The sequence below is a fragment of the Pinus tabuliformis genome, chromosome 6, assembly GCF_031772625.1.
Source record: "Pinus tabuliformis cultivar Carrire ecotype Pingquan chromosome 6, CPIR1, whole genome shotgun sequence".
NCBI lineage: Eukaryota > Viridiplantae > Streptophyta > Pinopsida > Pinales > Pinaceae > Pinus > Pinus tabuliformis.
Window position 1 is genome coordinate 1594160557 of NC_142292.1, and position 25562 is coordinate 1594186118.

The 25562-nt window shown below is 32.3% G+C and overlaps 1 pseudogene; it reads right to left on the reverse strand.

Moving 5' to 3' along the window:
• LOC149264932 (delta-selinene synthase-like) overlaps nt 1–22357 on the reverse strand; it is a 326754-nt pseudogene extending 304397 nt beyond the window's left edge.
• Nucleotides 22358–25562: the final 3205 nt, after the last annotated feature.

Here is a 25562-nt window from a genome sequence, read left to right on the forward strand (position 1 = left end):
AATTTGTATGTCACTATAACACCTATACTTTCAGTGACGTTCAGTTTTTGGTGACGAATGCTCTTTTGACCATCACCAATGAGCTTATGGTGACATTTTTCACCCCTCACCAATGTCCTTTTTTCTTGTAGTGAATACAATAATAAAATGGTTTTCTTCTTTTCCCTCCAAAATATTTTCCCTTGCTGATGACATCATCATATTGAACCATATTGATTCATTTAAAGATAATTTTGTTAGTATTTTTTTAGTTTTGAGGTCCATTCCTTACCAAACAATTCCCTTTATGTGTGCTAACTCCTACTGATTTCCTTGTTGAAGTACTTGCAACAAGTGTATATGCATATGAAGTCAACTTTATAGCATGTACATCCTTCTCATATCCATCATAATCTCAATGAGAGAATACAATTCCCTCTGCAATAGATTTATATATGCTTCCATCCCAAGCCTCTTCTTCCTTGAATCAACATCCCTACCAATAATTTACTTCTTCATAATGGGATTATAGATTCTATATGCCTTATAATCCTCACTATATTAAGTAAAGGTACACTTCTCATTGTTTTCATACAACTTCTCATCTCTTCAGGTACATGTGCCCAGGCTACACACTTGAAAATCCTCCAATAAGATATATCGCAACTCTTACCACTCCCTCTTTCTTCAAGAACTCATTCCTTCACACTCTTAGTTAGACACCTGTTGAGGTAATAAACTAAACAAATAACTTCTTCTCCTCAATATTCATGTGGTAAATACTTCTTTGTTAGATTTATTTGAGCCATATTCATAATGGTTTGATTTTTCCTTTTAGCCACCCCTTTTTGTTATGGAGTATAACATGTAGTAAATGGTCTCTTGATTCTATGATACTAACAAAGCTCCATGAAATCATCTAGAATATATTCACCGCATCTGTATGATCTTGAAACTTTAACATATTTTCTACTTTCTTTTTCAACCATAGCTTTAAACCTTTTGAATATAGTAAAATATTCATACTTTTCTCTTAGAAGATAAACCCAATTTTTTGAATATAATCATTAATAAAAGTTAAAAAGTAAATATTACTAACCAAAGCATGTGTTTTCATTGATCTACACAATTTTTTAATACATTCTCCGATGGAGATTTCACCCTATATGAAATTATAGATACAAATTTCTCTTTGTGATGCTTTGTAAGTATAAAACTCTCACATGAGCTTACTAGTTGTTGAATTTTAGGCAGCCCATACACCATCAACTTCTTTTATAAAAACTATACAACACTATATAAATGACCATATCTTAATTTCCATAACCAAGATTCATCAAAGCACTTAGTTTTATATGCATGCAAAGTGTCAATGAATTTATTTTTCATTGTAAGTGGAAACAACCATTTCTTTTTCATCTCCACCCTTGCTATCAACTACTTACTTGGGTACTTACCAATGATTGTACATACCTTGTCCTTGAAGAACACTTTGTATATTTTCTATATTAGTTTCCCAATGCTTAACAAATTGCATTTTAAACTAGGTACATAGTATACATCCTTGATCATTCTTCTTTCACCATTTCTAGTATATACAACAATCACTCCTTTACCTTTAACACATACCTTATTATCATTGGCTAGCTTTACCTCATACTAAATACTACTGTCTAGACTCACAAAAAAATATATGTTTCCATTCATGTGATTGAGGAACCTACTATCTAAAAACCAAACATCATTTGAACTTTCTTGAGTCACATTATAGGTCAAAAGCCCAAGTTTATGATTATCTTTAGAATCCTCTTTGATTCCTCCCTACTAGATTTTGTTGTTACTCACCATTAAATTAAAAGGGTATTGTTGATATTTCTTCTCAAACCTAAATTATCTTTGTTTTCCATTTTATTAGATATTTTCCTCCTCTTCCTTTGTTACTTAACCTTCCTATGCCTCTTGCTTTAGTAAGTTGCAATTTATTTTTGAAGGACTTCTCCAATGGATTACCATCATATCTTGTCATCATGGATTCATGTTCAACCAAAGAATGAGTGAACTCATTAATTTTCATTTGAATATTATATGTAAGCTCTGCAATGTATACAAGCTTCAAACTTCTTTGGAAGACTTTGGAAGACTTTCTCAATCACTCTCTTATTTCATATGTAATCACCATATTGTCTTAATTGATTAACATTGCTCATGACCTAAGTCATAAAACTAACCACAATCTCACTATCTTTCATTTCCGGATTCTCGAAATCTCTCCTCAAGTTTTGTAACTTAACATTCTTTGTGTTGGATACACCTATAACAACCCTTTCAGGTTACCCCCTCATATAAATATTTTCATGTGCAATGGTAATTAATTGTGAGAAACGTAAAATTAACTGGATTGATGAGAGGAAATGTATTCAAAGTTTGAGAGGAAAAGTTTCTTGGGAATTTCTTGGGGAAATAACCAAGATTAGAATTTTTCATTAAATGGCCACCCATATCCTTATTGAATTAAAAATAAGCTGGTACAACAATTAAAATGGAGAATGGATGGTTGATCAAAAGGATGAGTCAACTTGATCTCATGGGACATGTTGTTCCAGTCCACATGCAAAATAATCTCAAAATGAAAAAGGTGTTATAGTGTGGTATACACTTGATAGCAAGAGACACAAAGACATGTTACTCCAAACAAGAATGCACACTCAATAGAGGAGCGTATGAGGAGAGAGAACGCTCTCAATTTCTCAAAGGATTTGCAAGTGAATGACTAAGGAAAAAGACCAGACAAAATTATTGAATACACTAGCTTGGAGCATGTTTAGGAGCATAGATTAAAGATGAACTTGTGGTGTTAAGAAGTTGGAGTGACAGTGGAATCTCCATCCCTGCTTAGCAGGTGGATAGATTTTGTAGTCTGGGAGTTCTCTCGATGCTTCACAGGTGGATACCATGAGGGAAGACTCTAGATTCCCATGAAACATATTAGGTAGAGACATGGTGTGTTATGGATTCCTTCCGGATTATAGGTGAAGGCACTGTGGGATCTAGACTGTTGTAGTGTGAATTAGGTGGAGACATTGTGAGCTCTAGATTCTTGTAGTTATTAGTGGGTGGATCATTGTGTGCTCTAGATTATCTAAAGTGTTCTTTGGGTGGAGATACTATGTACTTTTGACTCGTAGGTGCTAGGTGGAGGCACTGTGTGCTATGGATTCCCATGTGAATTCTTAACTAGACTAGTGTGAATGTTCTTTAAACACTTCACTCCTCAGACTCTAAATATGGATTAGGTGTTGTTAACTGCAAGAAATAATGGCAGTGCAATTGGCCTACAATTGGGAGGAGAGTTGAAGTCCCTTACTTAGTTTCGAGTCACTCTACTAACAAGGTAAGTTTCTTACTTATATCTTTATGTGTACCTATTGCACTTTGAATGATAAAAATTGTTGTTATATGACAACAAGTGTATCAACACAATTAATGAGGGAATATGTATTCTTGTGTATTTTCAATGAGATGGTTTACAGTATGATTATTATCATGGCATGAGGGGCTTACATACCCCTATAGTTTCCTATATATTTTATAATTTGTAGATCTATCTACATGATTACGTATGACTATGTAATGAACCCAATTAAACCATTATAGTGTGTGTAATTACCTAGTTTGGGTGCTATAATTGTCAAGGAGTCCCTCTAGTGTAAGAACTACTAAAGTTCTATTCTTAAAGGGATCTGTATGGCATGCTAAGAATTAGTATGGATTTTTGTTGTACGTGAATTATTATTTTCCCTCTTTACTCATGGACCAATAATGAATTAATGCATGATATATTGGGGAACCTAATATAAATTATTTTAGATCCATTCCATAGGAGGATTTGGTATTACAATAGAAGAAACCATAGAGCATTGTTAGCCATTGATTGGCTGGTTATAACTCCTATTAATATGTGGATTATGTTTGATGTTTGAACTTGGATTGTTTCTACTTGATGTAAGAATGTATTCCAATGATCATGGAGGTTTTAGGCAAAGTTGTTCTTCTAGGAGAGCCTTGGCCAGTTCCCTGAAAAACTTAAGGAAAAACCTTAAATCATTTTGAGTTGAATAAGCATAAATTGGCACTGTACCTAAGCGTATTTGGGCCAGATATAATTCAGGTGATCTAGGCATATATGAGAATCTCAATATATAGGAGAATTATTATGACGAATATCATGGGGAAACCAGATACAGATGAGGCTTGATACATATGCAAAAGGATTGATTTAAGGTTTATCTAGTGTGGGGCCTAATTTTAGTAAACCTCATGAGGCCCAAATGAGTGCCCAAAGCTGGATATTTGGGATTATGGAAATATGTTTGGGGATTTTGATGCATCTCAGAATCCAAATCATTTGCCTCATGATAAAAAGTCATAAGTAGTATATACAATGTATCGCCAGATGTTTGTAACAAGTCCTAACACAAACAGGAATCTAAATGATTTTTATGTGAAAATTTCTTAGTAGTACCATATTTCTTTACAAATAGGATATAGCGTAAAAAAAAGAAATAAAATGTGAGGGATAGACTTGGTGGGGTCCACAGGATTTTCTATATGGAAAGGGTTACATGGATGTAGCCACATCGACATTGGTGTGAAGGATAACATGGAACCACCTAGTGAGGTCCACGCAAGTGCCACATGGGTGCCGTGTGGCAGGATCTTGTTTGTGTGACAACGATTACATGATCAAACTTTAAATGGGCATAATTTTTGGCCTCTGTTTCAGATCAAGATAAAATTTATATCGTAGAAAATCTCTTAATGAGTTACAGGCGATGGTATGTTCCAAAGTTAATTCCACTAACTCTGGAAATGAAATATTGTTATAACCCGATCTTCATAATGGGACCATGGAGGTCAACCTAGTTAAAAGTAACACCTCTCATTAACCTAGAAATGTCCAAGGGGATGGGAGGGAGCATTGCAACTCCCTGGTAACATGTTTCAAGAGTGTCCCAAGCCTTCTTTGAAGAATTTTCACTTGACTCTAGAAATATAATGTCATTTAAACCTTGTTGGATTAAACCAAGGGCTTTATTATCCTTCGTTTAGTTCTCCTTCAAAAGAGTTCACTAAGCTTTTGTTAGAGCCATTTTTTTTGCTTGATCAACAAACTCTAGATACTCATAGTGAAAAATCTCCAAAGGTCAGGATAATATAGTAATGTTCTCACTCTGATAAACCAAGAATCATAATTTCTCTCCGTTAGAATAAGAACCTATGATTGAGCCATACTAGTGTTTGATGATATTTCAATTTAACATCTATACAATTGAAGCATATTTTTTTTTTCTAACGTTGATATATAACTATATCTTCCAACTCACTACATGTTTTGAACATGAAAAGAATGGCATAATAACAAAAAAAATTGTAGCATATAAAACATATGATTTCGCAAATACAATACTCTATTCACAACAAGAAGTTATCGCGGATTTGTAGCAATATGTAGTTGTGAAACAACCAAAAGTGTAATAATGTACCATGAATAAAAATACAACAATGGATAATGAACGGAGTTATAACAATGCATAGGTGTTGAGGCAACTATGAACTACAACTAAGCAAGTATAAACTACAACTAAACAAATATATTTTGTTTAAACAAAAACACTTTGTTTTTATTACACTACTTTGTTTTCTTCGTTTTGTTATATTCATCCATATTTATACATAGTTTTAAGTGGGTTAATTGGAGTTAAATAAAATACATAGCTTTCAGTGAGTTAATGGGAGTTGTCTTGAGTATTAAAAAAAAATTGCCCCTTCATTGATAACCCTTCAAATCTCAATTATGTAAAATGACAAAAGTGAAATAAATTCAATGGCGTTGGTGCTGCTTGGGAGTTCAATTATGTGAGGTAATCGTAGCTCTTACAATTTCATGCGACCCTTAAGGTTTCATGGAATTGAGGTTGTGTCAATTCTTTAAGAGTTAAGAGACTTGCGAAATAATTATTTAAGAAATTATGATAATATATTTTAATAATAATGGTGTTGTTTAAGTGTTTTTAATAGTAAAAAATTAATATAATTATAAGTGAAAATTATGATTTTTGACTATTTAAAATGTAATTTTTGCTTTATTAATACATTCATATAGTTAAAAAAACTCTAAAACATTTAGATTATATAAATTACACAAATCCAACTGATGTAGTTTTAAAAAATTTATGCTAAATTTCAATTTCAAAATAAAGTGGGAAATACAAAAACGCTTCAAAAAATTCTTTTAATGCGTGATAAATCAGACTTAGCCATCAAAATGAACAATATGGTTTATGATATAAACGGTGGCAAATATAAGACCAACATATTCAAACCCCTAGGCAAATTGATAACACTATGCACCATTACCATCATAGTTACAGCTGTAGTGGCTCGATAAGAACATTGAATATTTGGTTCTTTACTTCATTGTCACGAAGGCATATGCCATCTTTTTATTTGAAGAAAAAGTGCATGCCTCGTGCAAGATTGAAAGTAAACTTTTTGTAACACAGTGTCATGCTTTAGAAATTCCCAATTCAGTTGGCTCACAGAAAGATCCAGGATGCATTTCATATGATTTAAAGCATCTTCCGCGGTACATTCGGGATTTTCTTTAGTATAACACTCTGAAATTGAAGCTAACTCACCGCGTTCCTTGTATTGCTTCACACACACACACTGGAAAATGTTAAAACAAATGCTAATCTCATCATGTTTAAAACAAAGCTTAGTTTCAATGTCGAATACCTCAAAATCAATTCTAAGAAATTATGGATCTTGGATGGATAGAATATTTGGTTCAGAATGTCGTCTGTGGAATTTGGCCTTACAGCAACTGTTATAGAAATTTTTGTGCCTTACAGCATTGAGCATGAAATGTCAATAATCCAAGGGATCCAAAGTCCCTAAATGAGTTGTTCCTACCCCTAAAAGAACAAGGTCAACCAATGACAGCTTCTCCCAGAAGTTCTCCACCAAAAACCACTCAGAAATGGTCAAATCAGGATCAATTCAATAGCTCCACTAGCTGTCTGCGCTGAAATGCAAAGTCTGCACTGGCTAGGTGCACTGCAACACAGGTAGAAGCACTACCAGGGTGCGCTGAGCGGGAATTGACAAATGGCAAGTTCATTCAACGAGGTGTAAATACCCTGGAAGCTTCCAGAATCTTCCTCAATGACACTTGCCTCAGTGAATTCGACCAAGTGATGAGTAAGAGGTTCTCAACCTCCAAGTGGAAACAAGAACTGACAGAGAGAAGCCACAAGTCAAAACATGAGCTGACTCATCCTCTCTGCTCACATCTATATATGGATCTCTCACCCAGAGGTTTAGGAGGCTGGAATTTTGTATTTTGCAGAGAATTGCTGTTGGTTTGAGATTGAGATTAGTACATTGGGTGATTTATGCTTTGTTGGAGGAGAGGAAGGGATTCTTTTGCTGGGAGGTAGATGCTGGATCGGGACTCATTTGGTTGTATCTCCTCTTGAACCTTGTTATCATATCAATAAAGCTACCTGAGTTTCTCCTATATGCTTGTATTTCAATGATGTTTTGTTATATTTTCATATTTAGTTTATATCTGATCCTAAACTAGTTATGAATGTGAATCTATATCTTTTGTGTAGTTTTCCTCTCTTGTGATCTTGCAGGAACTGGGTGAAGCTGGACCAGTGAAAGAGCAGGCAGTGGGAAGCGAATGAAAGAGAGAGAGAGATTGGATCGACAAACTAGCGGAAGACACTGGTTGGTTACATCCTTCTTTCCCTATTTGCATCTCATAAAGAAGAATACTCAGATAGTTTTCCTTGTTTGTTGCTAAGGCACTATCACCTCTTAGAGTGGGATAGGGGCATTCCGAATTGGATACTTTTCCCAACAACATATTGGCCCACCATTTTTAAGGATGCCAAGAAACTTGTCCAGGCATGCGATAGCTACCAAAGAATGGGTCACCCTAGCCAGTCTGATTAGATGCCCCTGCATCCACAGTTAATCATCGAACCTTTTGAATGCTGGGCATTAGATTTCATTGGCCCAATAAATCCATCATCTCATCAAAAGACATATATACTAGTTGCAACGGAATATGTGACTAAATGGGTGGAGGTAGAAGCATTACCAAGGGCCACAGAGGACACAATAATCCATTTTGTTTTCAAAATTTTCGTGCAGTATGGCTTGCATAGAGAAATAATTATGGATGGAGGGCCACAATTTGTAAGCCATAATCTTGCTGCTACATTAAAAAATCATCACATCTTACACAGAATCACATCCCCATACCACTTGCAGGCAAACGGTCAGGTAGAAAGTACCAACAAAGTAATCAAGACCATACTAACAAAAACAGTCGCCTCACATAGACATGATTGGGCTACCCGATTACCAGAAGCCATGTTGGTATATTGCACGACTTGGAGGAATACCATAGGATACTCCCCATATCAGCTAGTGTTTGGTAAAGAACCTATCTTCCCAATAGAATTTGAAATTCAGACAATGAGGATAGCCCAAGAAGTAGGCCTAGATTTGAATGAAGCACAAGTTAACAAACTACATAAAATTAATGAATTGGATGAAATCCAGCTATCAGCTCCTCAGCACATTGCATTGATCCAACAACAAAGAGAAAAATGGCATGATGCCCTCATCAAGAAAAAGATATTCCATGAAGGTGATTGGGCACTTCTATATGATTCTAGGTTCTAGGATTTCCTAGGCAAACTCCAGACTAGATGGTTAGGTCCCTATGAGATACAAGAGGTTCACGATAATGGCACCCTTACATTAGCCACCATTGATGGGTCTGGCTACTCTTTTAAAGTGAATGGACATTGACTATGCCTCTAACACAAACCGCTTACAAGGGAATCCTTTTGCCATAAAATATGTGAAGACTCTACGATACAAATTCTTGCTGAAGAGGGAAACTCTTCGACAGCACCAGTCTAGTGAAGAATTTATTTTTTGAAAATCTAAAAGTAGAAATAGGAAGTGAGAGAAAGAAAAATGAAAAAAATGTTCAAACAACAGTCACCAGGGTTCTAAATTTTTAGGCAAACGGAGTTTCCATTTGCTAGTATGAAGTTTTCTAGCCAGTGTACCAAAATCCTTCACTTAAGCTACTGGTGACAAATAGCCCTAACAACAAATAAAAATGGTTGCTAATATGCTTCAAATCTGTGAAACATTAAGTAGAAAACCTACAAAAATATGGAATGCAAATATAACGGAACATATAATGGAAAATGATATACCAAAATCCCAATGGAAATAGAAGAAATTTGATTTTATTAAAAATATAATGTTCACACCTTGTGAGGAGAATATGCATGCTTCTATCTGCAAATCCCCCTCCATGGGATGGGTTCTTGAATACGCTGTGCTTTATATTCAACTTTCTCTCCTAATGGTTGCAGTGGGAAAATGGTGCTAATGGTGGTTTGAACTTGAAAATGGGAGCTCAAATATCATAAGATGATAATGAGGACGATGAGAATAGTCATGGTGATGAATGAGGATAAAACATCTCTATCTATAATAAAATATTAAGACAGATCTAGATTTAGGAAAATAATAAAAATGTTGGACTAAATCAAGATCTAGCCATTAAGAATAATTATCATATTTTAGAAAGAGAAATTTTATTTGAAATGATCAAATATCTTTATTTAGAAAGTGATTAAACTAATTAAGAAATAAAAAAATATTTATTATTTACTTTATGGGGATAAAGTCAAAGATGGATTAGAAATAAATATTAAATAAACATTTAATAATTATTTCATGAGAGAAATAAGGGATAATTATGGAATAATAAATAATGATTTGTATAATTATTCTCATGATATTTTTTGGATTTTAAAGAAAAATATTTGAGGAAAATGGTTCACAAATTATTTCCTAAGGCTAAATTTGGTTTTAATATGTAAAAACCCATCTGACACGGTGTATTTTGGTCAACCTAGAAGAAAATGGCTAGGTGATCATTTTTTGGGTGATAACACTCTATAAAAAATACAATACTTTGTTCACAAAAACAAGCTACAACATAATTACAACTACAACCAATAGAGTTGCAACAATAATAAAAACTATAGCTAACGAAGTTTCAACAACAATAATAGCTATAATCAATGGAGTTGCAGCAACATACAATGAATAGAGTTGCAGAGTCGGACAATGAAGAAAGTTGCAACAATGTATAATTATAGCTAAGCTGCAACAACTATGAGCTACAGCAAAATAAAAATAAATTATTTTTATTCCACTACTATGTGTTCTTCCTTTTGTTACATTCATCCATACTTATACATAATTTTCAGTTCGTTATTTAGACTTGAAAAAATTAAATTGCCCCTTCATTGATAAATCTTCAAATCTTAGTTAGGTAAAAGGACAAAGTTGAAATAAACTTTGTGGTGGTGTTGCTCCAAATTTCAACGAGTTGAGGAGGTGGTAGCTCTTCACATTTTCATGTTACCCATTTGGGTTTCAATGAGATGAGATCGAGGAAAATCTTCACGATTTTAGGCACTAATGAAATAATTATTGTTACTGACATTCTACCCCTTAATTGTTTCAACCAAAAGTTTTGTTGTTACATCAAAAAAGTAGTTATACCATACACACACCTATATTTTTCCCATGAATTTGAAATAACTCATTTTTGAAGGGTTTTGTAAACATATATCCAAATTAGTCTTTTGATGAACAAAGTTCCATACAAATTGCATTAGTGTTTACTAATTCTTAAATGAAATGATTCCTTATATCAATATACTTACTTATTTTATGGAAAAGCATGATTTCTTGATAATGCAATGGCAAATTTATTTTCACAAAAGAATCGAGTTAGTTCTTCTTTAACATGCAACAACTCAATTAACATTCTTCTCACCCATAACATTTGACAAGCAATTATTGTTGCAACAACATACTTTGCCTTATAAAATGATAAAGTCACAATGGACCACTTATTTGATGCCCATGATACTACACTCGATCTAAAACTGAACATATACCTTGACATACTCTTCCTGTAATCAATATTTCCTACAAAATCACTTTATGTATATCTAGTCAATTTAAAATCTAGGTGTGATGTATACAAGATACCATAATTTGTTTTTCCAACAATATAGCTTAATATCCATTTTACAACTTTCCAAGGGGTACTCTTTGGAAACTCCATAAATCAGGAAATTAAACTTACAATAGACATTATTTCAACCCTTGTTACAACCAAATATATGATACTTCTAACAAACTTCTCGTACAAATACATATCAACACTTAACCTGCAATCATTTTTATTGAGTTTTGTAGCAGTCACATTATAACTTGATTACAATTCACCATCATAAATCTTTTCAATATTTATTTTGCATACTTAGATTAACAAATAAAAATACCAACTTCAGATTGAGCTATTTCAATACCAAGAAAGTATTTCATCATCCATAAATTAGTCATATTAAAATCTTTCTCATCGTTGTTTTAAAATAATCTATTGAAATTTCTCCACTGAAAATAAAATCATCAATATGCAAGAAAACTATCAAAATTTTACCTTCCTAATTTATCTTTGTATATACAGTTGACTCACTTAGACTTCTATTGAATCCTTTATTATTTAAATATTCATTAATTATATTGTATCATACTTGGGGTGCTTGTTTTAGTCCATATAATACTTTCTTTAACCTATAAACATTATCTTCTTGTCCATCAATTTCATATGCTTAAGCTAGTTTCACATAAAACTATTCTTCTAAAACTAAATTTAAAACTTCAGACTTCATGTCTATTTAATGCATTTCCCATCTATTTTTTTCTCCAATAGCTAACATCATCCTTACTCTATCAACTCTAGCTACAGATGCAAAAAATTCATTATAATTAGTGTCAGGTTGTTGATTGAACCCTTGAGCTACAAGTCTTGATTTTTATTTCTCAACTTCACCTTTAGCATTCAGTTTGCTCTTGTAAATTCATTTAACACCTATACTATTTTTTCATTTAGGTAGATTTACAAGATCCCAAATATTATTTCTTTCTATGGCATCAATCTCTTCATCCATACCCTTTACCCAAAATTCTTCTTTAATAACTTACTCAAAATTTATGGGATCATATGCAATTAATGAAAATTTTCAAACTCGATCTATTTCATCATTATGCTCATATATTTCTCTTAATATTCTCGTCTTCTAACCTTTAAATTTATACTTTAATGTGCTAATGTAGGATTTGATTTATTACTTACCCCTAATCTTCTTGTTTTTTGGACTTCATAACTTGATGGTTCACCATGTTCTTAAGTTCTAGGTGTTCTAAACTTCAACATTGGGGGAATTTTTAGGTTTGAAATAGGCCTCCTGACGAAAATAATAAAATAAGATCTATGAATTATTAAAGAAAAAGAAAGTAAACTATTTTTTATATTGTATTTTTGGCTTATCTCCTTGTAGTTTTACTCAAATGCCAAGTGTAGACACCCGTTGTATGTGGATTTAAATTCCACATCTAACGAGTACCCACTAAACATACTTATGACAGACCCATGACTAAACACAATTTTTTCATGTTTTTTATTTTTATTTATATATATATATATATATATATATATATATATATATATATATATATATATATATATATATATATATATATATATATATATATATATATATATATATATATATATATATATGGGTCTACTTAGAAATATGCAGGATGGATACTCATTGGATGTGGAATTTAATTCTGCATCCAACAAGTATATACACTTGACATTTGAGTAAATATATAAAGAGATAAGCGATAAATACAATAAAAAGTGGTTTTCTTCTTTTCCCTCCAAAATATTTTCCCTTGCTGATGACATCATCATCTTGAACCATATTGATTCTTTTAAAGATAATTTTGTTAGTACATTTTTTGTTTTGAGGCCCATTTTTACCAAACAATTCCCTTTATGTGGGCTAACTTGTGCTGATTTCCTTGTTGAAGTACTTGTAGCAAGTGTATATGCATATGGAGTCAACTTTATAGCCTGTACATCCTTCTCATCTCCATCATCACCTCAATGAGAGAATACAATTCCCTCTGCAATAGATTTATATATGCTTCCATCCCAAGCCTCTTCTTCCTTGAATCAACATCCATAATAATAATATACTTCTTCATAATGAGATTATAGATTCTATATTCCTTACACTCCTCACTATATTAAGTAAAGATACACTTCTCATTGTTTTCATCCAACTTCTGATCTCTTTAGGTACATGTGCATAGGCTACACACCTAAAAATCCTCCAATAAGATACGTTTCAACTTTTACCACTCCCTGTTTCTTTAGGAACTTGTTCCTTCACACTCTTAGCCAGAATCTTGTTGAGGATATAAACTAAACAAATAACTTCTTCTCCTCAATATTCATGTGGTAGATACTTCTTTGTTAGCTTTCTTTGAGCCATATTGATAATGGTTTGATTCTTCCTTTTAGCCACCCATTTTTGTTATGGAGTATAACATGTAGTAAATTGTCTCTTGATTCTATGCCACTAACAAAGCTCCATGAAATCATCTGGAATATATTCACCACATTTATATGATCTTAAAACTTTAACATATTTTCTACTTTCTTTTTCAACCATAGCTTTAAACCTTTTTAATATGGTAAAATCTTCATACTTTTCTCTTAGAAGATAAACCAAATTTTTTCAAATATAATCATTAATAAAAGTTGAAAAGTAAATATTTCTGACCAAATCATGTGTTTTCATTGGTCCACACAATTTTTTTTGTACAATCTCCGATGGAGATTTCACCCTATCTAAAATTATAGATACAAATTTCTCTCTGTGATGCTTTTTAAGCATACAACTCTCACATGAGCTTATTATTTGTTGAGTTTTAGGCAGCCCTTACACTATCAAATTATTTTATAAAAAGTCTACAACACTAAAATATAAATGACCATATCTTAAATTCCATAACCAAGATTCATCCAAGCACTTAGTTTTATAAGCATTCAAAGAGTGGGTGAATTTATTTTTCATTATAAGTGGAAACAACCAACTCTTTTTCATCTCCACCCTTTCTATCAACTACTTACTTGGGTACTTACCAATGATTTTACATACCTTGTCCTTGAAGAACACTGTGTATATTTTCTCTATTAGTTTCCCAATGCTTAACAAATTGCATTTTAAACTAGGTACATAGTATACATCATTGATCATTCTTCTTTCACCATTTCTAGTAATACAACAATCACTCCTTTACCTTTAACACATACCTTCTTATCATTGGCTCGCTTTACCTCATACTAAATACTAGTGTCATGACTCACAAACAAATATATGTTTCCATTCATGTGATTGAGGCACCTACTATCTAAAAACCAAACATGATTTGAACTTTCTTGAGTCAGATTATACGTCAAAAACACAAGTTTATGATTATCTTTACAATCCTCTTTGATTCGCTCCCTGCAAGATTTTGTTGTTGCTCACCATTAAATTAAAAGGGTATTGTTGAGATTTCTCCTCAGATCTAAAATTATTTTTGTTGTCCCTTTGATAAGATGTTTTCCTCCCCTTCCTTTGTTACATAATCTTCCCTGCCTCTTCCTTTAGTAAGTTTCAGTTTATTTCTGAATGAATTCTCCAATGGATTACCATCATATCTTATCATCATGGATTCATGTGCAGCCAAACAATGAGTGAACTCATTAATTTGCATTTGTATATTATATTTAAGCTCTTCATTGTATACAACCATAGCTTCAAGCTTCTTTGGAAAACTTTGGAAGAATTTCTCAACCACTCTCTTATTTCATATGTAATCACCATATTGTCTTAATTGATTAACATTGCTCATGACCTAATCGTAAAACTAACCACAATCTCACTATCTTTCATTTCCAGATTTTCAAAATCTCTCCCCAAGTTTTGTAACTTAACATTCTTCATCTTGCATACACCTATAACAACCCTTTTTGGTTACCCCCTCATGTAAATATTTTCATGTGCAATGGTAATTAATTATGAGAAATGTAAAAGTAAATGGATTGATGAGAGGACATGGATTCAAAGCTTGAGAGGAAAAGTTTCTTGGGAATTTCTTGGGGAAATAACCAAGAGTAGTATTTTCCATTAAATGGCCACCCATATCCTTGTTGAATTAAAAATAAGCTGGTACAGCAACTAAAATGGAGTATGGATGGTTGACCAAAAGGATGAACCAACTTGATCTCATGGGACATGTTGTTCCAATCCACATGCAAAATAATCTCAAAATGAAAAATGTGTTATAGTGTGGTATAAACTTGATAGCAAGAGACGCAAAGACATGTTACTCCAAACAAGACTGCACACTCAATAGAGGAGCATATGAGCATAGTGAACACTCTCGGTTTCTCATGGGATTTGCAAGTGAATGACTAAGGAAAAAGACAAGAAAAAATCATTTAATACATTGGCTTGGAGCATAGATTAAAGATGAACTTGTGGTGTTAAGAAGTTGGAGTGACAGTGGAATATCGATCCCCGCTTAGCAAGTGGAGAGATTGTGCAGTTTGGGAGTTCTCTCGATATTTCACAAGTGGATACCATGAGCGAAGAGTCTAGATTCCCGTGAAACATATTAGGTAGAGACATGGTGTGTTATGGATTCCTTCCAGATTGTAGATGTAGGCACTGTGGGATCTAGATTGTTGTAGTGTGAATTAGGTGGAGACATTGCAAACTCTAGATTATTGTAGTTATTATTGGGTGGATCATTGTGTGCTCTAGATTGTCTTAAGTGTTGTTTGGGTGGAGATACTATGTACTTTTGACTCCTGGGTGCTAGGTGGAGGCATTGCGTGCTATGGATTCCGATGTGAATTCTTAACTAGACTAGTGTGAATATTCTTTAAACGCTTCACTCCTCAGACTCTAAATATGGATTAGGCATGGTTAATTGCAAGAAATAATGGCAGTGCAATTGACCTACAAGTGGGAGGAGAGTTGAAGTCCCTTATTTTCAAGTCACTCTGCTAAAAAGGTAAGTTTCTTACTTGTATCTTTATGTGTACCTATTTCACTTTGAATGATAAAAATTGTTGTTATATGACAACGAGTGTATCAACATAATTAATGATGGAATATGTATTCTTGTGTATTTTCAATGAGATGGTTTGTATGATTATTATCATGGCATGAGGGGCTTACATACCCCTATAGTTTCCTATATATTTTATAATTTGTATATCTATCTACATGATTACGTATGACTATCTAGTGAACCCAATTAAACCATTATAGTGTGTGCAATTACCTAGTTTGGGTGTTATAACTGTCAAGGAGTCCCTCTTGTGTAAGAACTACTAAAATTCTATTCTTAAAGGGATATGTATTGGATGCTAAGAATTAGCATGGATTTTTGTTGTACATGAATGATTATTTTCCCTCTTTACTCAGGGACCAATAATCAATTAATGCATGATATATTAAGGAACCTGATATAAATTATTTTAGATCCATTCCACAAGAGGATTTGGTATTACAATAGAAGAAACCATAGAGCATTGTTAGCCATCGATTGGCTGGTTATGATTCCTATTAACATGTGGATTATGTCTAATGTTTGAACTTGGATTGTTTCTACTTGATGTAAGAATGTATTCCAATGATCATGCACATTTTGGGCAAAGTTGTTCTTCTAGGAGAGCCTTGGCTAGTTCCCTGAAAAAAGTAAGGAAAAACCTTAAATCATTTTGAGTTGACTAAGCATAAATTGGCACTATAGCTTTGAGTATCTGGGCTAGATATAATTCAAGTGATCTAGGCATATATGAGAATCTCGATATATAAGATAATTGTTATGATGAATCTCATGGGGAAACAAGATATAGATGAGGCTTGATACATATGCAAAAGGATTGATTCAAGGTTTATCTAGTGTGGGGCCCAATTTGAGTAAACCTCATGAGGCCCAAATAAGTGCCCAAAGCTGGATATTTGGGATTATGGAAATATGTTTGGGGATTTTGATGCATCTCGGAATCCAAATCATTTGCCTCATGATAAAAAGTCATATGCAGTATATACAATGTATGATCAGATGTTTGTAACAAGTCCTAACACAAATAGGAGTCCAAATCATTTTTATGTGAAAATTTCTTAGTAACGCCATATTCCTTTACAAATTGGATATAGCGTAAAACAAAGAAATAAAATGTGAGGACCAGACTTGGTGGGGTCCATAGGATTTTCTATGTGGGAAGGGTTACGTGGATGTAGCCACGTCGACATTGGTGTGAAGGATAACATGGAACCACTTAGTAAGGTCCACACAAGTGCCACATGGGTGCCATGTGGCGGGATCTTGTTTGTGTGACAATGATTACATGATCAAACTTTAAATGGGCATAATTTTTGGCCTCTGTTTCAGATCAGGATAAAATTCATATTGTAGAAAATCTCTTAATGTGTTACAAGCGATGGTATGTTCCAAAGTTAATTCCACTAACTTTGGAAATGAAATATTGTTATAACCCCATTTTCATAATGGGACCATGGAGGTCAACTTAGTTAAAAGTAACACCTCTCATTAACCTAGAAATGTCCAAGGGGGTGGGAGGGAGCTTTACAACTCCCTGATAACATGTTTCAAGAGTGTCCCAAGCCTTCTTTGAAGAATTTGAACTTGACTATGGAAATATAATGCCATTTAAACCTTGCTGGATTAAACCAAGAGCTTTATTATCCTTCTTTTAGTTCTCGTTCAAAGGATTTCACTAAGCGTTTGTTAGATCCATTTTTTTACTTGATCAACAAACTCTGGATACTCATAGTGAAAAATCCTGAAAGGTCAGGATAATGTAGTAATGTTTTGATTCTGATAAACCAAGAATCGCACTTTCTCTCCATTAGAATAAGAACCTATGATTGAGCCATACTAGTGTTCGATGATACTTCAATTTAACATCTAGACAATTGAAGCATAATTTTTTTTTTCTAACATTGATACATAACTATATCTTCCAACTCACTACATGTTTTGAACATGAAAAAAATGACATAATAACAAAAAAATTATAGCATATAAAGCATATGATTTCACAAATAAAATACTTTATTCACAACAAGAAGTTATAGTGGATTTGTAGCAATATGTAGTTGTGAAACAACCAAAAGTGTAATAATGTACCATGAATAAAAATACAGCACTAGATAACGAACGGAGTTATAACAATGGACAGGTGTTGTGGCAACTATGAACTACAACTAAGCAAGTATAAACTACAACTGAGCAAATATATTTTGTTTAAACAAAAATACTTTGTTTTTATTACACTACTTTGTTTTCTTCCTTTTTTGTTATATTCATCCATAATTATACATAATTTTAAGTGGGTTAATTGGAATTAAAAAAAAATACATAGCTTTCAGTAAGTTAACTGCAGTTGTTTTCGGTATTAAAAAAAAAAACTGCCCCTTCATTGATAACCCTTCAAATCTCAATTATGTAAAATGACAAAAGTGAAATAAATTCAGTGGCATTGGTGCTCCTTGGGAGCTCAATTATTTGAGGTAATGGTAGCTCTTCACAATTTCATTCGACCCTTAAGGTTTCGTGGAATTGAGGTTGTCTTAATTCTTTAAGAGTTAAGAGACTCGTGAAATAACTATTTAAGAAATTATGACAATAGATTTTAATAATAATGGTGTTGTTTAAGTGTTTTTAATAATAAACAATTTAATAGAATTATAAGTGAAAATTCCGCTTCTTGCACATACGACTCAACGTATTGCTCGCACTAAAAAGTGAAGGCAGCGAGTCAAATATTTGATTCATTTAGACATAATAATAACAACCTCTTTATTTTATTTTTTAAAATGGTACAAGCATGTTTTGCCCTGATGTCTACAATAATTATAGACCATACATACGTCACTCGTTATTCTTTCTTCTTGCAGTAGTTTATTTCGATAAAATCTTAAATTTAAATTATAGTTATCAAATTTCAGAATTTCAAATGCACCAAAATTTTTTAATGATGCTAAATTTATTTAAGAAAAACATAATTCAAGAACTACTTCCGCAACGTCAGTCGTGCACAAACTACTAACCTACAACGTCAGTCGTGCACAAACTACAAATAAATGGATCGCGGCCAATTATAAACATTAAAAGGACGTAGTTTATTATAGTTATAAACATGAGAAGGAAGTATTTTATCAAGTACTTTTCATAGGGTGTCATCATAAACATTAAAAGGGAGTAGTTTATCTAGTACTTTAACTTTTTCTAGAGTAGCAGGCATAATAGTTATTGTAAATGTAACATCTAGGTTGATTTTTACCTCTTTTCTCGGAGGCCACCTTGGAAGTTGAGAAGTTAGAATCCATTTCTTTTGTGTCACTTACTTTCGGATCATATATTTCGGGCGCTTATGGAGCCATTTTTGTCAGAGATACATATCATAAACTCTTGCATAATGGCTTGAAGTCAGAATTTACAGTTTCATAACGTTTTGAAGTCAAAATTTGCAATTTCATAATGTTTGATGGGTATTAAGTTTTTATTTAAATGCAATGATGGTTTACTTCATTTTGTCTTTTCCCTACAAGTCTGAACATATTAAGAGTATTGTTTAAATTTTTAAGAAGAAAAACAAATTAAGGGTATTGTTCAAATTTTTAACAATAATCCATTTAACATTAAATTGTGTATTAAATTTTTAATTAAATGTAATAATTGTTTATTTTATTTTATCTTTTTTCCAAAAGACAGATTAAGAGCATTGTTCAAATTTTTAACAATAATCCATTTAACATGAAATTGGGAGGCTAGAATATTGTTGAATAATTTCTTTTATTTAAATATAAAACTTTGTTGAATAAATTTTTTTATTCAAATAAAACTATATTGAAAAAAATAAATAACAAGTTTATTTTCTTAATACTTAATAATGTTATAAAATGGCAAGTTACTAAAACTATTTTGTTAATTTTATTTTAACTAATAATAATAATAATAACTAATTTATTAAATTGAAAATATAAAAGATAAATCTTTTAATTAATTTTATTTTCTAATATTTTATTATAATAAACTTATTCAATTTTCCTTATATTACAAAAGTAAACCATGTCTTTTAAAATTAACCAATCATAATAAACTTTATTTATTAATATCATGTTACCTAATATTTAATTATAATAAATATATTCAATTTCTAAATAATTTCTTTAAAATTAACCTATCATAATAAATTTTACGGTAACATGATATTTAAAATTTCAAATAATAGAAAGAAACAAAACCATTATATTGATATACAATAAATATTTTGTCAAAGTTAAGTCAAAGACTAGTGTCTAAATTTTATTATAGTAAACACTCAATTTCATTTTTCATCTTTTCTTTTCTTTTTTTCCAATTTAACTTTTAATTTTTCTCTCTGATCACTTCATTTCATTGTCTGTTTATTCTAAACTATCTTTTCAATTTAACTTTTAACCTTTCCCTTTGGGTCACTTCATTTCATTGTTTGTTTATTTTAAGCTATGGATAATGACATTTTACTAGTAATTATCATGTGTTTTTTTACTTTCTTTTTTTACTTTGCCCCTGTGAAGTGATTGTAGGGTCATCAACATTAACATGTGACTTTGTTTATTCTAAACTATCTTTTCAATTTAACTTTTAACCTTTCCCTTTGGGTCACTTCATTTCATTGTTTGTTTATTTTAAGCTATGGATAATGACATTTTACTAGTAATTATCATGTGTTTTTTTACTTTCTTTTTTTACTTTGCCCCTGTGAAGTGATTGTAGGGTCATCAACATTAACATGTGACTTTTTATTTTTGTTTTGATTGTCCCCGTGTGATGTGATTGCAGGGTTATCAACATTGACACATTTGATTACAAATTTTGGGGTTTTTTTAAGTCATTATAAGGTCACCAACATTAACACATTTAATTAATAATTTATAATTTCGGGGTTGGTTTGTGATGATTTTCACAACAAAAATCATTAATAAATTTTTAATGAATCTAAATCAAATATTATTTTAATTTTAAGATAAATTGAATTCAATTAGTCATTAATCATGATAAATATTATTATTATTATTATTATTATCATCATTATATATATATATATATATATATATATATATATATATATATATATATATATATATATTATTTACAAACATTTTTGATTAATTATATCGTGTAAGATATCATTTTTATTTTTTCTACATAGCCTTACATGTTTTTTTAATGTAATTTTTTCTCAAGTTTCATTATGTTCATCTAGAGATATAAAGCCTTTGATGATTTGTTCTTAAGTTTTTAAGATTAGAGTTGTATCTATAAATTAATACAAGAAACTTTTATGAATTAAAATCTGTAAAGTAATTTGAGACAAAAGTTCCGATTATAAAAAGTTATCTAACAACAACATTAAGATTTCTCTTTCACTCAAACTAAACTACATTTACATTTAAATCACATAAAAATTCACATTTATCTTCAACTATACTCTTTTTTACTCAATTCTTTTACAACATATGATGGAATTGCTAGTTACTTATTCAATTAATTACTTACTCACAAAAATATACTAAAAAACTCTATTATTATAATTTTTTATTATTTAAAATACATTCTTTACCTTATAAATACATTTTACCTTATAAATACATTCTTTACCTTATAAATACATTTACTTATAAATACATTCTTTACCTTATAAATACAAAGTTATCTTGCAGAGATTGATGAATGATGGATTTTAACATGTGAAATTGCAGTGCTTAATACATTAATTTTAAAGGAACATAAGGCAATATGTAGAAAATATATAATGAGATTAAGATAAATACCGCGTATGACGTTGAGAGAGAATGTATAACGTCATCGTCCCAGACGTTGGAATGATGATTGCCTGTGCGTCTTTGAGTGCTCATGCTTAATATTGGCGTCACAGATTTCTTTGGCATTAGCATTCCAGCACTTGAAAGTTGTTGACAGAGAGCCAAACGATCATTCTTGGAGCTGATCAGCAATCTGTGGACACCCGATCTCCAAATCAACGGCGTTACAGAAACAAGAGCCATTAGCACTTGCTTCCTATTGTAACTATATAGCATTTCCCTGTCGTGCCTGGCCTATTTATATTACAATTTCTAATGAAAATTCCAAATAAATGGGATCTTTCATTTCGATGCGATTTTGCATACTTGATTTCTCTAAGGAATCCTTTTGGACGGTAAAGGTATTGACAATTTCGGCAAGGTCAGAAATGGAACTGTCTTACCTTTTAGATAAAAATAGTAAAATACACTTTTGAGGAAGATGATCTTTAGATCTTCGTTATATACTTTACATTTATTCCGTTCCTTGTTTGCATCCTAGTCTGTCTCTCTTATGTAATAATTATAATGATTCCATTCCTTGTCTGTTATATATTTAAGAAAATCTATTTTGCAAAAATTTCGAGTTGGATTTAGTGACATGATTTTCTACGATACACCACGTCTATTATCCACATATATATAAAAGTGGTTGATCTGTAGTTTTCTATTTTAAATTTGAGGTGTAGGTTTATTTTTAGGTATTACCGAAAATTGATTTATGAGGTGTTTCACAAATATGTTGAGATTCTAGAAATCGAGGGACGTTCTAGTCAATCGTGAATTCTAGAAATATGTTGAGATTCTATATGAAGTTCCAGCAGTATAGTGAATATACTACAATCTTAATGACAATTATACCAACTAACCTCTCCACTAACAATGACCTGAACACAATCTATTAAACGAAAATAATAACAATTACAAATATATTTGAGGAGTTAGAATTTTCTTGTCACATACCCTGGTAACCTCGCGGGTAAAAGTAGGGAGTTAGAATTAATTTATACAATTACCACAAGTAATTAATCAATTAACAACTCCGCAAATCATCACTAACCATTAGATATCACATTCACTAATACATCAAGTAAATTGCAGTGAAAGACAATAAGTTATATATCCATTTTCATAACCGTTAACCATTCATGTGGTAGTGTTCTGACATAAGCTGTCTCATGAATCGCCTGCATCCATTACTTGATATCTTTAACCATACTAAATAATCATGCACTAAGACATTATGCTTGTCACAACAAATAAAGAACCATCATCATCAAGGACCCATCATCAACAATGGACCCATAAAGCAATCACATCAATCACACCATTGAACACGGATATACCCTGGAAACCCCATAGGGTGAAAACCAGCAAACGTTTAATCTTCTTATTAAACGCTCGTGAGGGTTTTCACCCCTCACTCAATGGTTTATAAGGGATTCCATCCCTTAACCATTGTCTTAAAATCGTTACAATAAGTTAACATTGAGTTATCACATAACTAGCTACAAGTTAATACAATTTACATGTAAATCTTTCACTTACATACCGCCACATACAACATCCCTTGTGGCATAATGGTTCTAGCAATGGACAATACTGTAGCTTGAATTCATCTGCATGGACGAATAATCCTTTTTCCTGCCATAATGTTAAACATCACTTTCCTTGGCACCATCTGCCATCGTTTCCTGTCAATGCAGTCATTAACAATCTTGGCAAAAAGATTAGTTACATTATTATTCAAACAATAATCAACATCTAAAGAGATCTTTTTTCCCTGTCAATGCAGTCATTAACAATCTTGGCAACAAGATTAGTTACATTATTATTCAAACAATAATCAACATCTAAAGAGATCTTTTAACCAAGAAAAGAGGTAAACTAGTCAATCTTTTACGATATACAATACCACATGCATTAACCTTTTCTCTTACAAAGAGAACATCTAAAATCAGTCATTCTTCTAATGCATGCACTTTCTATCATTGTGATCTCATGACAAAGAAAGCAACCATGCTTGAATTTACTCTTAGCGCTCTTCATTTTAATGGACTTACGGTCAGTTTAATATACAGCCACAGGTATCCGAATTGTATTCGCTACACTCAATAATTTGCTCATACAATTCTCTCAATACCCTAAGCAATCAATACATTAAACCCAACTTTAAGCTTTATGCCCCTGTAGAACATTGTCTATATATATAACCTCTGCCATTGAACTCTTATCCCTGCAAAACACACAGTCAGAGGTACCGAGTTCTGTGCAATCAATCAATGTCAGCTCTATAAAATGTATCCAAAGAACTGTCCGCTCGCACGTTGGAACCACCTCTGCCTCAGATCTCATAGACACATCAACAAATAAACTATCTCTGTAAATGGTCAACACATCAACACTCTAACGTAATCTTTGAAGCAACTTCGCAACATGCTAACAATCTCTGCCAATACTATAAATTCTTGAAGAAAAAACCCCAAATATGCGTGTACATTATGACACCAAAACCTTAAGACGGACTGGTAAGTCCCGCTACAAGGCTGAACGCATATATATATATATGCTACATCGTTAGCTATATAAATTAAGGAAAAACACAAAAGCAAACCAAATCCCGGACCGGACAGCCGTAGTCGGAGATCGATAATACATTCATAATCTAGACTCTGTAGCTTGCATGCATTGAATCCACAATCAAAACAACGCATCTAAATAACCATTAAATAAACAATGTCTGTGGGCAGAATAGCTCAACAATGGTACTATGTGCACTCTCAGGCCGACTTATATATAAACCCCGGCTACAAAGTCGAATGGAAAAGAGATCGAGCCGCCGGATATCAAAACCAAACACAATATATAACAGCAGTAATATAACAGAGGTATTATAACTAAAATATAACTACTTTCGTACGGAGAGTCTCTTGGCGTTAAACGCATTTTCATATCATATAACTCCCTCGGCCATTCAGTCGCGCCTCTTTTATCAAGATAAAACTCGTTTTTACCTCCCACAAATCCCCCGGCTCAAGTATGATATGCGGTGACTGTGTATTCATCCCCACCACCAGGGTTCCTCGCCCAGCCCGGAGAAATAAGTAATGGACCCGGTTCCATAGCTCGATTCATCGGTCGAGTTCGTTGGAGAAGGTGCACGGGGAACCGAAAAACAATAACTGCCCATTCGCTCTCATTTCCAATACCCAAATTCAAGAATCGGTCCCGGATTCTAAGTCGCCATTCGCGCCATCCTTTAATTGATAGCTTATGGATAATAAAGATTAGTTTCTGTAACCAATTCGTGATTCCTTTTTTTAAAAGAATTATTATTTCATCACTGAATAATTTATGTTAAGTTACCACGACTTCCGGTTTACAAACAACCCGTAAATAGTTATTACGCTAGGGGTGTTACATCTCTACTAGTAGAATTTCGTTCAGAAATCTTGCTCTGGTGAGGATGGTTCTAAATGGCCTATATCTGCGCATTGGACGAAATCAAAATACTCAAAGCGGCCGCAAAGAAGGTGAAGTTCAAAATATAGCGTCTATCATGTAAAAATGAGTTGTGATTCATTTATTTGTGGTCTGTGATCC